Here is a 16532-nt window from a genome sequence, read left to right on the forward strand (position 1 = left end):
GCAGCCATGAGCCATGGGGATGGAGCAAAGGCAGAGCCAAGCGAGCATGGGAACGGGTGACCAGCTGCTGCTTGTGACCTGCCTGGTGGCCTGTCATCTCCACTGATGGTGGCATGGAGTGACTCAGTGCTCCGGGCTGCGCCCCACGCTGAGTCACGGCCCAGGAGCCTCCCCCGCCCTGTTCTCCAGCCATTGCTGGCACAGGTGGGCCAGGAGAAACGGTGGCTCACGTGGCTGATGCTATCTCTGGAGAAGGCTCCCCCTCTCCTTCCAAACTGTCTCCAGAAGATGGCTGATATTTGTCCGTCTCTGCAAGGTGCTTTGGAGGTCCTAGAACAGGAAGATGCTGCATTTCTGTTCAATAGTAGCATGAAAAGTCACATGCATGTCCTTTCTAAGGCTCTTCTGTAATTATGACACCATGTGCTGCTCCCTTCCCCATTTCTCATAATGGTTGCCCCAACAGGCCTCCGACACGCAAGCAAAACAGGTTGTGCTTCTCACCGGTGCCTCACCAGCTCTAATACTCTCTCCATTATTCTCCCGTCTGGCTGTAGGTGGTAGGATTGGCCATGGGTAGGTCAGTCTCTGGGCTTTTATTCTTGCTAGCAAGACCTGCAAAGCAGATCCCTTTCTCCCAGAGTCCACAGCTGTGCAGGACACTAGAATTCTTTTATTTCTGCCCACATCCCCATGTGCATGGCTGAAAGAGACTCCATTCTCACGTTTTCTTGAGAAATGGTGGTCTGGAGATGTCCGCGAGATGGTCCTGAACCTGAAATCTCCTTCTGAGGGCCAACTCACCTTAAAATAGGAGCTAAAGCTGGTCTAGAAACCTACTGTGCCTATTTTGTATGCAAAGCAGATACAAAGTGCCACAGCTGTCTCCACCCTGCCTTTTGGTCAGTGATATCAAAACTCTGTTAGGTCTAAAAGAACTGTAATCAAAGATGCATCCGGGAAGAAGAAAAATCATAGAATCATTTTGGTTGGAAAAGACCTTCAAGATCATCGAGTCCAACCATCATCCATGCCCCCTAAACCATATCCTGGAGTGCCCTGTCCACTCGCTTTTTGAATATCTCCAGATATTCTCCACACCATCCTCTCAGCTCCCTTCTTTACCATGACTCACCGTCCACAAAAGGAATTGTTCATAAATGTGCCTGATGTTGCAAGTGTCTCCTTACCCTTCCTCCAAAGCCTTCCCTCTGCCCCAGCCCGGGTTGCTGGTGGTCAGCCAGGGATTGAACCAGGAGGCAGGAAACCGGAGATGCTCCCATGGGTCCTCACACCAGGCAAGCTCTGCCTGGTGGGGACACACGTCAAAGGAGGATTGCAAAACCTCAGCAGCTCTCAGGTCTGCTCCTCTCTTCTTCTCCACTGACAGCTGCTTCTACCAGGAGATGTCCAGAAGGAAGTGGTTTCCTGAAACAAGAAGGCCTTGGAACAGCCCTCCTCCTTTCAGTAAACACTCATTTGTTTAATGGTTGGAGATGAGCAGGAGAGCACCTGAAATCTCATTCCCCTACCGAATTTCCAGGAAGCCGAGCATGCTGACTCCAGCTGCACACACAGCCCCAGCCCACAGAAGCCTCCTGTCCCTCGTTTGCTCATGACAGCGCTTTAGCTTGCCCTCTTTCTCCATTGTTTTTACCCTTTCGTTCGGATCCTACTTCACTTCAGGGTGACTGTCAATAATCTCTGCGGATGGGCATCTGCCTCTCCCTCCCCATCAGCCCCAGCTGCAGCCCTGGGATATGTCATGGCAGCAGACAGGGAATGGCTCCAAAGCCAAGTGTGCCCCATGGCAGGGCAGGGCTTGCAGCCTCTCTGCTCCCTTTCTCCATGGTCAAAACCCAGGCCACCCAAAAAGGCTTCAGTTCAGACACCTGCATTGAAGTAACTGATCTGGGCCTGATTTTCGGAAAAGCTGGACACTTAGGTAACTTTGGAAAAATTATGTGTCTGCTGTGAAAAATGGGGTCACAGGGTTCACCTGAAATTCTTTCTAAAAGGTCTTAAACCCCCCGTTCCCCTTAATGTATTTTTTAAAACCTGCTTTTTCCTTTCTTCCCTGTTGTCCCTATTTTCCTGATAACTGGAGGCATGGGGCAGTTTCCCTTCACGGCATTTCTTTTCAGCATTAAAGAGTGACCTCCTGAAGTGGCTCAGGGGTGTGCTGGCATTTTGCAGCCTTTTATTAGGCAGCGGTCCACTTAGAGATGCTGAAGAGGGCTTAACCGCTGCAGTTGTCAGGAGGCAGGGAGAGGCAAGGGAAGGGTAATTGAGGGTTTAGACAGCGCTTCTCTCTGCGAGACACCTACCGTCAAAATCAGGCAGGTCTATCGATTGACCTCTCAAGTGGTCTGCCTCTCCTATTAGCCCTTTCCTGGGCAATGCACAGGGTATTGAATACATATAGATTTTTGGTCGCACTTTGCAGTGTCACCGGAGGCAGCTGGAATTGGGACGCTCAGGAAAATAGGAAGACGTGATCTCTTTACGGGAAAAAGACAGGGTTGCTGCCTCAGTTCAAGGGCAGGTCTTCATGGCACCATCACTTTGTGGGGGGCAATGCATCCGAGCTGGTCTGGGACAGTCCCATGGCAAATCCTTTCAAATAATGCAGTCTTAATTTAAGATACCCCAAATGACGGGCTGAAAGCTTTTCTGTTTAGGGAGATGAGGAGTTAAAATGCAAAGAAGAGTTAGTTGTGCAGCAGAAAAACCATGGAGAACTAGCCCAAAGCAAAGCACACTTAGTAAAAAAAAGGACGGCATCCTCTCTGGCCAATGCTGTTTGATATCTTAACCAGTGGTCTGAAAGAAAATGATGGTGGCTGGCTAACCTTTGCAGACAGGGAATGAACTGGTGGTGCAGTGAATACTGAGAGATCTGTAGTTTTCTGTGTAGTGTGTTTTAAGATGGAAAACGGATTAAATAGATGACCCTAGCAAGATAGGGATGATCTCTGCATGTCTGAGCCTAGCAGGAGGGAGTTGGCCGTGATGAACAAGCAACTTCCTAGCAGGGTGCACCATGAGGGGCTGCATGGTGCAGAGGAAGGAGCAGGGGTTGGAAGGTGCCATCCCAGCAGCAAGGAGACCTTTGCTAAAATCCTCCTGCTCCTATGGGCTGCTTTCCTCGGTGGGTATCCCCAGTCTGTTGCGAGGCCGAGGTTGCTGTGCGAGCGATCTGTGCTTTGCTTCAGGGCTCCATCGCCAGCACCTGGACCTCACACGCTTTGCCCAGGTGGAGCTGGACAAAGGCAAAGGAGCATTTGTGACAGACGGGGCACAGGCAGAAGGGACATGTTGGGGCACAAAGAGGAGATGTCATCTTTTTGTGGCCTCCACTTGGCATTAGGTGTTGGGATGTCTGTTGTGGTTTAACTCCAGCCAGCAGCTAAGCACCATGCAGCTGCTTACTCACTCTCCCCACCCAGTGGGATGGCGAGAGAGTAAAAAAAATGTAAAACTTGTGAGTTGAGAGAAAGACAGTTTAATAGGATAGAAAGAAAGAAAATAATAATAATGTTAGTAATAATAATAAAAGAATTGGAATATACAAAACAAGTGATGCACAATGCAATTGCTCGCCACTTGCTGACCGATGCCCAGTCACTTCCCAAGCAGCAGCCCCTGGCCAGCTTTCCCCCCAGTTTATATACTAGGCATGATGCCCTATGGTATGGAATACCCCTTTGGCCAGTTTGGGTCAGCTGTCCTGGCTGTGTCCCCTCCCAACTTCTTGTGCCCCTCTAGCCTTCTCGCTGGCTGGGCATGAGAAGCTGAAAAATCCTTGGCTTAGTGTAAACACTACTTTGCAACAAGTGAAAACTTCAGTGCGTTACCAACGTTATTCTCATACTAAATCCAAAACATAACAGTACACCAGCTACTAGAAGGAAAATTAACTCTGTCCCAGCTGAAACCAGGACAAAGTCTGAGTCCCGTCCCTCAGGGCTGGTGAGCTGTGTCCTAGTGCCTCAGCATCCCCATGGCAGAGCGGATCCTGCTGTTCTGCTGCGACGAAGGCTGTTTCACCCTGGGGAAGGCGAACGGGGAGGGCGGAGTTAGGGGGACCTGCGGTCCCGGAGGCTTTCCTTGCTCATGGGGGTCCCGCCCGGCGGGGTGACCCCGGGGCCGGGCCGGGCGGAGCGGGAACGGGAACGGGAGCGGATCGGGCCGGGGCCGGGGCCGGGGCCGGGGCCGGCCGCAGTACGGTGGCAGCGCACCGGGCGGCGCTGCGGGTCCGCCGGCGGCCGCGGCATCCTCCCTCCGCACCCCCCCGCCGCTTCCCCGCGTTTTAGGGAGCTGCAGGTCGGTCTAAGGAGGAGGGAGAAGCCGGACAGAGTCACTGCCGAGCGGCAGCGGTGCTGCCCCCCCACGCAGCCGGCCTTGCTAAGGACGAACAGCCGAGGAGCCTCTCTGCTAAAGGAGCAATGCACCATGCAAGGGTCAGGGTCAGGCCCGGGTGACGAGATCCGGGCCTCCCTGTTTGGAGGCTGCAGCTATTCTTGCTGGCAGTGTAAGGGTACAGCTGCAAAGCCCCTCTCCAGGCTTACACCCAAAGCATTTCATGGCTTACTGCAAGATATAAAGATGGGCATTTTTTTTCCTTTGAATCTACGTGCTGCAAACGCCCTATGGCACAGCTTGCACTCGCAGAATTATTTTTGCAGGGAAAATAACCCAAGGAATGAGTTTCTCACTTGAAGAGTGACAGACTTCTAAAATATAATGCAAAGTATTGGTAATCCTATGGCAGTCTCCTGAGGTTGACAGTGACCTCCAGTTGGCGACAACCTGACTTAAAGCGTCCAAGGAATTTTGATCTGAATTCAGTTCAACAAAAATTCCCACAAAATTCAGCCAGTTCTTCTCCTTCTGCTCTTCCCCCTCCCCAGGCATCACACGCCCTTGCTGGGCTCCCGTTACTTCTGATCAACAGGGACCTGCAGAGACATGGGTGGTACACAGGTGACAAGTTGTTCACAAAGGCGTCTGGGTGATGATTTACAGCAGTCCCTCCCTCAGATGCCTAGTGACACCTCCACTAGCCCTGAAATGGAAGCTGGGCTTTTTGGCACTGAACAGATCCCATCGCAGCAGCCTGGCTCCCTCCCTTCCCTTGGGGCAGGAGGCTTTGAGGGACCGAGCCATGACGGTCAGCAGTTCAGGGCCTTAGGAGGTGGGCACCCATTTATGCCTCAGACACCCCTTAGTCCCTTCCTGTTGGCTGTCCTAGCAAAGTCCCCTGAGTAAGGCTGTCGCTGCTGTTTCAACACTGGTTTAACACTGCCTGGACGAGGGCAGCTACCTTACCCCTGACCAGCTGCAGGAGAGCAGTCCCAACCTGGGCACATCCCCAAAGGACATTTTAGTGACAGCTGTGAGCCATGCCCAGTGCTACCTCTCCTCTCTTGATGCTTCCAGCCCTTTGCAACCCGCTCTTCCACCCTCTGAACCCCAAGAAAAAGCAGCCTTTGCCTGGAACATGGATATTCCTGGCTTGTGCTCTCTTTGGGGCTACGTGGCCACAGCAGCTCCCTCTGCCAACATAGCGGGACTGGCCAGTGCTTTGTAAACACGCTGGGCAGACGCACCCACCCAAGTGGGCATGTTTTCTGCCAGAACACTGGCATAGGCGCCAGGGCTACTATTGGCTTCAAAGTTTGGGGTTTTTTTTAAAGATGCTTCAAAGTTTTCAAGGCTATCTTAAGGGTTTGGATTTCAATCCCAACAGTCAGCTCTAACCATGCGCCCAGTCCATCCCACGCCATGGTCACCACTGCAGAATTTGAGCCCTTCTCACTCACCAATGCATTTCTCAGCCCCTGCTACAGCACCACGTATCCCTGTTCCTTGCTGGTTGCAGCATTTCCCAGTCTCAGTTTAAGTGCTTGAAGGATTGTAGGAAACCACGCCATCATTTTTGGCAGACAGACAGGCTCGCCGGGCTGCGGCAGGCGCAGGCTGCTTCTCCGCATCTCTTTGCATTTATTCTGCTGGAGCTATGGGGGGAGCACAGCCCATTTCGTGAGATGCGACTTGCAGGGACGTCAGGCGGGAGGGAAGGAGGGGAATCAAGAAAGGGAAAACTACGTCAAGTTTGCCATGAATGCGACAGTGTCACAGTCTTTTCTGCCAAGCAGAGGGCCTGCTGGGAAGCACACAGGTCCCTTGTCACCCCGTAGCATCGGCTCTGGCTGATGAATGTGCATCTCCATGGGGAGGGACGGCTTGGGGTCCCTGCCACACCATCACCCCCGACTCCCCCTGCCCCCAGCACACACTCCTTTCTTTTACCTTCTGTATGGTAGAGCAAAGAGCTCAGGCGCTGAAAAAGAAAAGGCTGGGGTCCAAAGATAGCCATTGCCCTCACTCTGCTCTTGCTCTATGTGTTCACACATAGAGTGTCTCCATCCCAGCAGCGCTTTCTTTGCATGACCAGAACAAGACCAAAATAAACAGGTTTGGAAATTCTCGGGCAAGCATTGACAAGGTCTTCTTATCTGTGACTCCTTCAGAGAAGTGGGAAACGTAATCTGAAAGGAGGTACATGTTCATAAAGCTGTGTTCAACAACTGTGTTTTACCAAATTGGCATCTGTAATCAATCAGAAGAGCGACTGGCACATTTCCAAGTCAAGGAAGATGTACACCACTGGCTATCAAGTCTGCAGGGCAGAGCCTGTCCTATCGCCTGTGTTTAGCCATCACCTCCTCTAATACATCCCTCGAAGGCAGATTCCAGGTAGCCCCATAATAAAAGTAATAGCATTAATTATTATAATGAAGAGTAAACAGGACCTGTTCACTTTAGAGTCGGAGGGGCACGCAAAGTTTTCAGGTTCACAGAGAAGTCTGTGGGGCACAACTAAAAGAAATGGTAAGGCAGTGGAAGCTGCAGCGATGCTGCACAGCGAGGGAGTGCATGGTGGTTTGGGGGTCCAGGCATGTGTCCCAGCCCTGCCGCTGCTCTGAGCAAGGATGCAATCCAGCTACATTTTGTGTAGACAGACGCATGTGCATCTTGCAGAGCTAGAGGCTGAGATCTGCCATGGGGCAAATTCCTGTCCTGTGAGGGAAAACATTATTAATCTAACTACCAACCCTGCAAACTCATCCTGGATCTCACAGGAGTTTTTTACAGGCAATTGCCTGTAGCAGGTCTCCTGCAGCACCAGCACACTACTTTTCTCATCATCTCCTGCCGCTGTTTATACCCAAGCAACACGCTCATCCTCACCATCTGCCCTTGCTTACGTTAATGTAAGCCCACTGGTTGATCCGTGCAATGGGTTGAAACCCAAAGGTGTCATCTTTGCAAGGCTGGGGAGCATTGAACATCACTGCTGCTACACCCAGCGGGTAGGACTTTGACAGGCAGATGCAGCAAGACCTCTTGTTTCAGAGGTGCCCCTTTGCAGACACGGCTCTGCAGAGGAGAGCTGTAGCTGTAAGAAGGGGAGAGTGGGAACGGGGGGAAAGTGAGGGAGGTACAAATCCCACCAAATCTCTTCCAGGCACTGCAGCAACTCCCTTGAAGTCCCTGGGAGCCCTCTTTCTGCAGCATGTGAGTGGGTTAGCGTGGACATCGCTGGTGTGGGATGCTCTGCTTCCCACCAGCTCCAGATGTGCTTCCTCTGCTTCCATCCAGTGACAAGGGTCCCTGTGGATATATAAAGAGGGGGGGTCCTCTGCCACCCTGCCAGCCACTTACTTGCACAAAAGGCTAGGGCAGCAGGGCTACCTCCTTACCTGCTTTCCATGTGGAAAGAAGAAGTTCTTCCAGCATTTAAAAATACCTCTTTGGTAGGATCTCACTGGCACTTGCAAATGTGCCAGGGCAACTGAGTGCCACTTCTGGACGTTGCTCAAGAAGATGCTGTGGATAAAAGCATCTTCTGGGTTAAAATAGCACCCTGCCTCCTTGCCCCTAGGCTTGTTGGGAAGGTCTCATGCTTCCAGGTGATCAGCAGACCTTTGTGCTTCAAGAATTTCTGGTGATAATGTAGACCTTGCACCAGAGCAAACCCAGCTGAAGGAGCACAGGGGTGCCAGGAGGTGGGTACCTCTTCTTGGGGCTTCTGGTAACTGCTGCTGCCAAGCAGAAAATGCATGTTACTGAATCCATTTTAGCTTTCTCTTCCACACCACCATTTCACCCCTTTGTCCCCCTTCGGAGAGCTGCTGAGAACAGCAAAGATTTAAGAACACTTAGTCTTTACTTCCCTTGGCCCTAGATCTGAGCTAAACCAGGAGTCACAAGGGGGTTGCCTTGAGGACTGCCTTTCTTTTCTTCTCCAAATGCTCTACCCGCTCCTTCATGGGGATCTTGCTGCAAATAAACTGCCACTGTAGCACCAGCTCCAGCAGCCTCTGAAAGGGAGGCGAAAGGGGGGAAGGATGTGTCCTCCAGAAAGGAGAAAGACATCTCGGCATGTTTTTCAGGCTGGAAATGGTTAAGTGTTGAGAGAGCTTGGATGCAGCTTGCAGACTCGCCTAGAGAGCAGCACAGGCACAAAATATGATTAAAAGAGCAAAATGACAGCTTGGCACTGGAGGGTTTCAGAAGCTAGAAGAAATTATTTTTAAAAAATTAAATATATAGATCCATGAGGAAGTTTCCACAATGGCTGGGAGTGAAAGCCTGATCCACTTGCAGATGGGGGGGGTTCCCAGCTGCTGTCGTCTCCATCCCCCCGCCCGCGTTCTGCCCCTGTTTCTCTCAACTCCCTCGCAGTGGGTGCAGCGGCTGCGGTGGGTGCCCTCCAAAGCACCGCAGAGGACACAGAACTTGGCAGCTCGTTGGCTGTGCTGAGAAGTGACACTTGGAGACAGAAGGAGTAGGGGAAATGTCAGGGTGTCACCCTCCCGGGGCCTGGGGACCCGTCAGCTGGGGGGGCACAGGCAGCGGGGGGGAGCTCGAGCAGGGTGGCAGCTTTCTCTCTGCTTGCCCTTTCCACCGCCTGGTTCGAGAGCAACTGGGGCCAGTCGGGATGCTCAGCTGGTGCATGCATAGCATCCCGTGCCCAGGGATGGCCGAGCTGAGCCAAGGGACACGCATGCACAGCACTTCCCTCCCTGCCACACCATCTCTTGGCTAAAAAATGCTGTTTTGCCTCCGAGCATAGGAGGGGACCTCCGGGGGTTGTGTCGGAGCTAAGAGGCAGCCCAGATCCAGCGTCAGCCTCTGGGGCTCCTGTTAGGAGTCCCTGGGGATTTCCCACTCTACACCCTGTGCCCTGAGCACTAAACAGCCCCGGGACCAAGCACACCAGTTATTTTCCTGGTGCCATGCACCTTTGCACTGTAAACTGGTGGTAACATTGTGTTCTCTTGTAAAATTGTGTATTAAATCCCACAGGAAGGCTCCTAGCAGTTTTAACGAAACAAAGTACAGCGTGGGTGCTGCTGGAGTATAACAAGTATTTCTTGCAGCCTGCAAAATGCATATGCTTAGTGGTTACTCTTGTCCCAAAAAGCTGCTTTTTCCCCTCTCCCTCACTCGCAGGCAGCACAGGCAGTTCCCGAGCCGCTGGCTGTGTGCTAATACCAGCTGGATGCTTGGACGTTGCTATTCCCGGGGCATCTCTTAGAGGGTGTTTTGGACCCCAAAGAGGTCCTTCCCATTACAGCAGATTTTAGGTATGTTGCCCAATCTGCAATTCAGTTAATATCTCACAAGCAACTTTTCCAAGTTCTCCAAGGTTTTTCTCATCTTTTAGCAAGAACATGCTTCCTTTGCAGATTGCTCTGGCGTTGCTGGAGTGGGCACAGTGATGCACCCCGCGGAGAGGTGCTTTGGCACCCAACTCCTCCTTGCTGGCCCTGCCACAGCAGCTCTGTACTATGGTGGTGGATGCTGCCCTGGGGGCAGCCTGAATTTGGGGGTGCCCCCCCTGTCCTCCAGCCCCCATGGTGAGGAGGCAAGAGCACAAGCTGAAGGGCTCCCCAGGCCATGGGGCAGCCAAAAAGCAGTTTTGTTCCTCTCACCCTCCACAAACTGCTGGCTGTGCAAGGAACTTGGGGCATGACAGGGAAGAGATCTTATGCCCAGGGACAAGAGCTTTCCTCCCTGCTTCCCAAGGCACACACTTTACCCTCAATCCCGACAAAACCCCTCATCTCACAGCCCCGCGGATTGCCCACAGCCCTCCCACGCCAACACTTGGTTGGAATAACAAAACCAAAACCTGCTTATGCCTGTTAGCTTCCAGCAGCACTTCCACCATGGTGGCGGGAATGGCACAGAGACCTGACCGGCAGCACCTCTGCAGGCGATGGGTTTAAGGCTATCCATCTTTGGGTACGTTTGGGCTGTTTCAGACAGTGGTCAGGGAGGGGAGCGCAGGTTCCAGGCTGGTTGGCAGCTGGATGCTCAAGCGTTCCCCAAGCGAGTGCATGAAGCCTGGTCCCGGGCTGGAGGCGGCTGCTCCAGCCAGGGCTGCTCAGATCAGGGTGAGATACAGCCTGGCCCGGGGCGATGCATTTTCGAGCCTCCGCCTGCCAAGGTACAGCGCTTCACCGAGCTACCGGAGGAGAGTGGTGGGTGGGGAGAGTGGGTTTGGTTTTCTTCTGAGACAGCTTCGATTTTGGAAAAGTTGCGCCTGCATTTCAACCCTGAAAGCATCCCCTCCCCTTCTCCAGGGACCTGGAGTGCCCCTGCGTTAACCTCTCCCATGCAAGGAACCCCCCCAGGTTTTGAAACTTTAATGTCATAACCTGTTTGTCCTGTTTAAACCGCAGGGTAGGGCTGGGGAGCTGACAGATCCTGAGCAAGCTACGCCTCCAGCTACCCCCACGTCCTCATGGATCAGCAAGGGAGAAAGAAGGGGAAAAACAACCCTTAGAGCCTCACATTTTTCTGTCTCGGGGGTTTTTTTTCCCCCTTCAAAAATAGCAGTGGGACTGCATTTGGATGCATGTCTCGGCTCTGAGAGGGCAACTCAGTGATGTGTTCAGCAGTGTGTTCATCTGAAGGGTTTGCTCCCAGACGTGAGCCCACGTGTGAAGGCTGCTCACAGGCATCCCCGAGATGAAAAGGCTCCCTCCCTATCTCCAAAATCAGGCCGGCATCTCTCATCCTGACCCGTGTCGGCAACTTCTGCACGCAAAGCCGTGGGGTTGCAAGTGCTCCGGCATACCTGCAGCCTGGCTGCTTGGCACCGGCATGCCTGCCTGGGCAGAGGCACGGGCCAGCGGTCAGGGCTGGATACCGAAAATCCCCTCCTTGCTTCATCGTCTGGCTTTGCACACCCCTGCCACCGCTCATCCTCAGGCAGACCCCACTAATGAGCTTAAAGCACGTGAAGTTTTGCGCTCGTGCAGACTGCGATGCCCTCGATGGCAACGCACCGGGCACATACACGTGCCGTGTTGCTTTGCTGGGGGATGCTGAGCTTTGCTGCTCAGGCAAACATATGCCTGGAAACACGCCCTGTTTCCATATACCATGTATCTACACTCCTTCAACGCAGGCGTGGCATGCTTAATGAGAGAGGTAGGCAGTACCTGGATGTGATGCTATTGGTATCCACAAGATAAACAGTCGAAATAGAGATAAATCACATTTTTCGTGTCAGCAGCGCTCTGTCCAGCACGTGTCTTCTCTGGGATTTCTATCACTCCAGATCTCTGAGGTGTTTGATGCAACTTACCACCTGAAAAAAGGATGAGGCTTCAAAACTTTCTTAAAAAAACAGAATTTTCATCTGTTTAAGGCATGACAGTATTGGTGAAGATTGCTTTCAAATGCTCAAGGTCCTACATATTTGTGATATATTTGTAGAAATAAGGGATTTGTGTTTTGTTCTGTTCTTTAACCATGAAGATAGTGCCAGAGTATTGGTTTGTGCCTGTTATGATAAAACCTGTGACAGGCCCAAAGACAAATACACTCGGGATTGGGCCAGCACTGAACCCCTGGATGGTGTCCAGGCTCCCAGGCTGCAGGACTTGGTGAGCCCACAGGTGAAGTCAAGTGCAATCCTCTGCCTGTTTGCTGGTCAGGATCCGGCCCAAACCCAGTATGAGTAAGACATCTGCGCAATTGGCCAGAAAATATTTAAAAACCCACTTGAAGAGGCAGTGGGCAGTTACATGTTACCACACCGTGTTTTCTTCTGCGAGTCCCTACGACTCCTTTTGAAAATGTGGTTTTAGCCCGAGTACAGATACGAAAGTCCTTTTGCGCGCACGCAGGCACGTAGAGAGGTGAAGCCGTAGGACTTGGCACCTCCCGGGGAGGTGGTGTGCAAGGCTCGGTGGCTCAACACGTGCCCGAAATGGTGCCAAGCGCCTTCGCCTTTCAGTAGTGGCAAACAGAAAGGCAAGCACCCTGGCCACCCCACAGGAAACATCTGCAATCAATGAACCATAAAGCAAGCCGGTCATGTTTTATCCCTTTTTTTTTTTTTTTTATGACAAAAATAAAACGATAAGTTCACTTTGAAACTCATTCTTGACTTTAGCGCCTAGAAACTTAAAACAAACTGGTTTATGGCCTGCCCCCCCTCTGATATCTCTGCTTGCAGGTGGCAGAGGCAGGCTCAGCCTGATAAGATTACTGATACGGGGGGCAATGCGGTACTGAGCAAATGTGCTCATTAAGCAGGAATCTTAAGAAGTTGGGGATATTTGCCTAATGCCCTCCTCCTCCCCTTCCTCCTCCTCCCCATCGTCTCATGGGCCAGGCAGTGGCTGGTTGCACAGGGAGGGGGAGCGGAGGGGCTGGGGGCAGAGCCAGGCTACCCAGGCTTGGCCAAAACTCAGGCAGGCACAGGGGGAGCAGGATTCAACGGGTCTCTTGTCATCGGGATTGCAGGCCAGACTGGATGCAGGTCCCAAAAGGTCTTTAGGGCTGGTCTGGTGAGCCTAAACTAAGTGCCTACATCAGGCTGGCTTTAGGACTGCAGGTCTAAAGAGACCACTGCAGAATACCTCCAGATTTAGGGTCATCGTTGCTCATGCAGAGCAATAACTTGCTCTGGGGTTAGCGCATGATAAACGTCTTTCTTAGTCATTGGGAGCAAAGATAGGGGAACAGGCCTGCAACAAGCACGGCTCTGTTCCACCTTTATTTGAAGACCAGCTGTTAAGCAACCAATTTTTGTTGGTCTTTTTAGTGGTTGCACTAGGCATGTTTCGCTCTTGCCTTTTTCTTTTCAGGAGGGGATAAAACTGTCACTGTGAAAGGAAATTAGTTCCTTGAACTCATTTTCTCTCTGTTTTCTGCTTTTTGGCCAAGCACTTTTATATGTCTGGATTCAGAACTTCCTTCTTCCTTATTTATTGTTAATTAAAATAATAGTAACTGCTGGTTGCCAGGGTGGAAATAAAGGGGGGAGGCACAAAATGACTGCCCATAAGGGATGGGGTGTCCTCTTCCTCCTTGTTCTGCTCCTTCCCTCCTCGATGGCGCAGGTGAGACAGCTGGGGACCTTAGGACTCGGGGGCTGCTCCACCTTCTTCAGTTTGGGGCTGGAGTTTTACATGTCATTGGTGAGACATAACCCTAAAGAGCATAAATGTGGAAGCTTTTAGCTGAGCTAAAAGGATCACAGGGAGAACAGGTCCAGATCAGAGAGGGCACAGATTTGGGGAAACTCAATGTCCTTCATGAAAGAAGATTTCCCGTGTCTACAGGAGTTTATTTGCTATCCAGCAGCAGTAACACCACCAAGAAAGAAACATCTGGAAATTTAAAGTGGGACTGCTATAATTTGGTATATTTATAACTTGGTTTGATTATATTTCTCAGCTTGGCTCCAAACTTCCTTTGGGAACTTACCGGAGGGTAAGGATAGGTCCCAGTGTCCATGGCTGCACCCCTCTCCATGCAGCATGTCCTCTCTCCAGGGCAGCCTTCTCACCACATCTCATCTGTCAGCTCCATTGCAATTACTTAGTGCAAAAGATAACATGAAAACACGTTGTTAGTATTCAAAGTGCCCTGCAATATCAGCTCACGTAACCGCTATATAACAAAGCACAAAGACCGCAGATTACAGCCTGTGACAGTGGGCATTGCCCAGCCCTGTGACTTGCCCAGGGAAGCGATACCAGATGTAAACATGAAGGCAGCACGATCTCCTTTGCATGTTAACTAAGCTGCCAGGGCAATCACGGACACGGGCATGCCGGTTCCGTTTCAGTGAGCCTCCTGATTTGCTCTTGCGGCCTGTACTGGGAGATGTTTCACCTCTGTGTCCTCCAGACCCGGGAGGCTTATCCTCATACTGGCTCAGGTGCTTCTTCTTCACCCGCACCATCAAAACTACCAAGATTTTCCCCATCACTGGTCTCTCAGTGCTGTTCAGTGCTCTGCAAAACTCACCTCCGCCAGCAAGACATGGCTCGAGTGGACAGGGGGGAGATCTTCACAGACCCCTTACCAAAAGAAGAGTGGCACTTCTTTATATGCCATGCTGAGGGCTGCACAACTGAGTTACAAGGTGACAAGGCAAGGTTTCATCTAACATGATAAAGAACAACCCTGCAAAGGTATGAAGCAAACGGGGAAGGATGTACGGAAACAGAGAGCACAAGCGAAGGATGGGAAAAGGGGTTGGTGTGGCCTGGAGGGATGGAGGACTGGATCAAGGTGAGCAGGGGAGCAGAGGGCAGGACAGGATGGGAAGGGCAGGGAGGAATGAATGGCGTAGATCTGCTCCTTCCCTTGCTAGAGCCTCGATCGCTGCCTTCCCATATGCGGGCTGGTGAGGGAAGTGATGCACCTCCTGCAGCAGCGGAGATGTGGCAGAGAGCACTGCAGAAGCAGACCCCTTTTGCCTAAGAGCCCGGTGAGCCAGCCATAAACAGGGTATCAGTTGGGCCCTTCTAGAAAACAAACAAAAAAACACCCCAAGTGAAACTCTCTGACATTCCAGAAATAACAAATCTGCATCCCTCAGTGTCTAAATCACACAGGCGGGAGCTCAAGCTGGAACACGCTGGCTGGTTTCTGCCCTGCACCGCGTTTTAGCCAGCTCTCCAAAGCAAACTGAAAGCCCCGGCTCCTCCTCCCAGGGTGCTGAACAACTAGCAATAAAGAAAGACGCCCTAAATTACTGCAAGCAGAAGAAGAAGTCTTGCTCAAGGCTGTGCGGTGCCTCAGTGGGGATCCATGTAAAGCAGCCGGCGTGAGAGGACGTGACACAACCTGCCGCAGGAATTGTACTGAAACTCGGAGCGTGTCAGAGCAGGAGAGCATCAGGGCAATGACTGATGAAGATTAGCCTAGATAGCGAGGAGGAATGGTATGTCAAAGAAGGAGGGGGGGAAGCGATATGGCTACGGGGAAGGGAAGGCAGGGTGGAGCCAGCGATTCGAGCTGGTGCCCTGCCAAGTTACATATATGCTCATTGAGCAATCCTGTTCCTCCGCTTCCCTGGCAGGTAACAAAAGGCATGCATGCCTCTATGGAAAGGGTGGATGAGGAATGCTCCACTAGCAGCATGGAGCTGGTCTCCTGCAAAGCCCTCGCCAGATGGGAACCCCCCACCCCAGGATGGGCCAGAGTTCACTGCAGATCCTGCCAAACCGTTGGGGAGCTGCCTGCAATAAAATAAAATAAAATAAAATAAAATAAAATAAAATAAAATAAAAATGACAGTAAGCCAATGGTAGCTGTATATGAGAAGGGCTCACAGCCACTCATGGAGGGATGGAGGTGGAAGGGCCCACAGGGGATTCTGGGTTGCTGAAGGTGAGGGAGCTGGCCAAGCATTCATGCTGCAGCAAGCAGAGGCTGGCCACTGCCTCAGCGAGGGCCACCACTTCACCCAGACAGCTTTACGCCCACAAGAGCAGAGCTGTGTTGCCACTGTCCACATCACTGTTGTGCAGCAGGACCCTGCCATCCTCTTCCCTGGTGGCCTTCAGCCCCAGAGCTGCTGCCTCCATGTATTAGCTTGGGCTCTCTGGTCCAAGGTCTGCATCAAGCGACGAGTATAATTGTGATTTCGTGGCATAGAGGAGGAATTCAGGAGCATGCCCTCTCTAAAGAGAAGCTGTGCTCTGCTGCACCATCAGGCTCGATGCTGCGCTCTGGCATAAGGAATATTACCCCCTCCATCGCAGCTTGGTTCACCAGGCTGCAACGCTCCTCTTTTGTCACATACCTTTCGCTGTAGGTTGGCTTCTGCTGTGTAGGAGTAAAGCAAAGCTGCTTGAATATCCCTAATAAGTAACACAAAGGAAGGGAAAGGGAAAAAGGAAAGGGAGGGGGGAAAGGGGGAGGGGGAGGGGGAAGAGGAAGGGAAACGAGGAGAGGAGAGGAGAGGAGAGGAGAGGAGAGGAGAGGAGAGGAGAGGAGAGGAGAGGAGAGGAGAGGAGAGGAAAGGAAAGGAAAGGAAAGGAAAGGAAAGGAAAGGAAAGGAAAGGAAAGGAAAGGAAAGGAAAGGAAAAGGAAAGGAAAGGAAAGGAAAGGAAAGGAAAGGAAAGGAAAGGAAAGGAAAGGAAAGGAAAGGAAAGGAAAGGAAAGGAAAGGAAAGGAAAGGCTAGAGATTCATGATCTAA

This window comes from Harpia harpyja, chromosome 16, assembly GCF_026419915.1.
Source record: "Harpia harpyja isolate bHarHar1 chromosome 16, bHarHar1 primary haplotype, whole genome shotgun sequence".
Taxonomy (NCBI): domain Eukaryota; kingdom Metazoa; phylum Chordata; class Aves; order Accipitriformes; family Accipitridae; genus Harpia; species Harpia harpyja.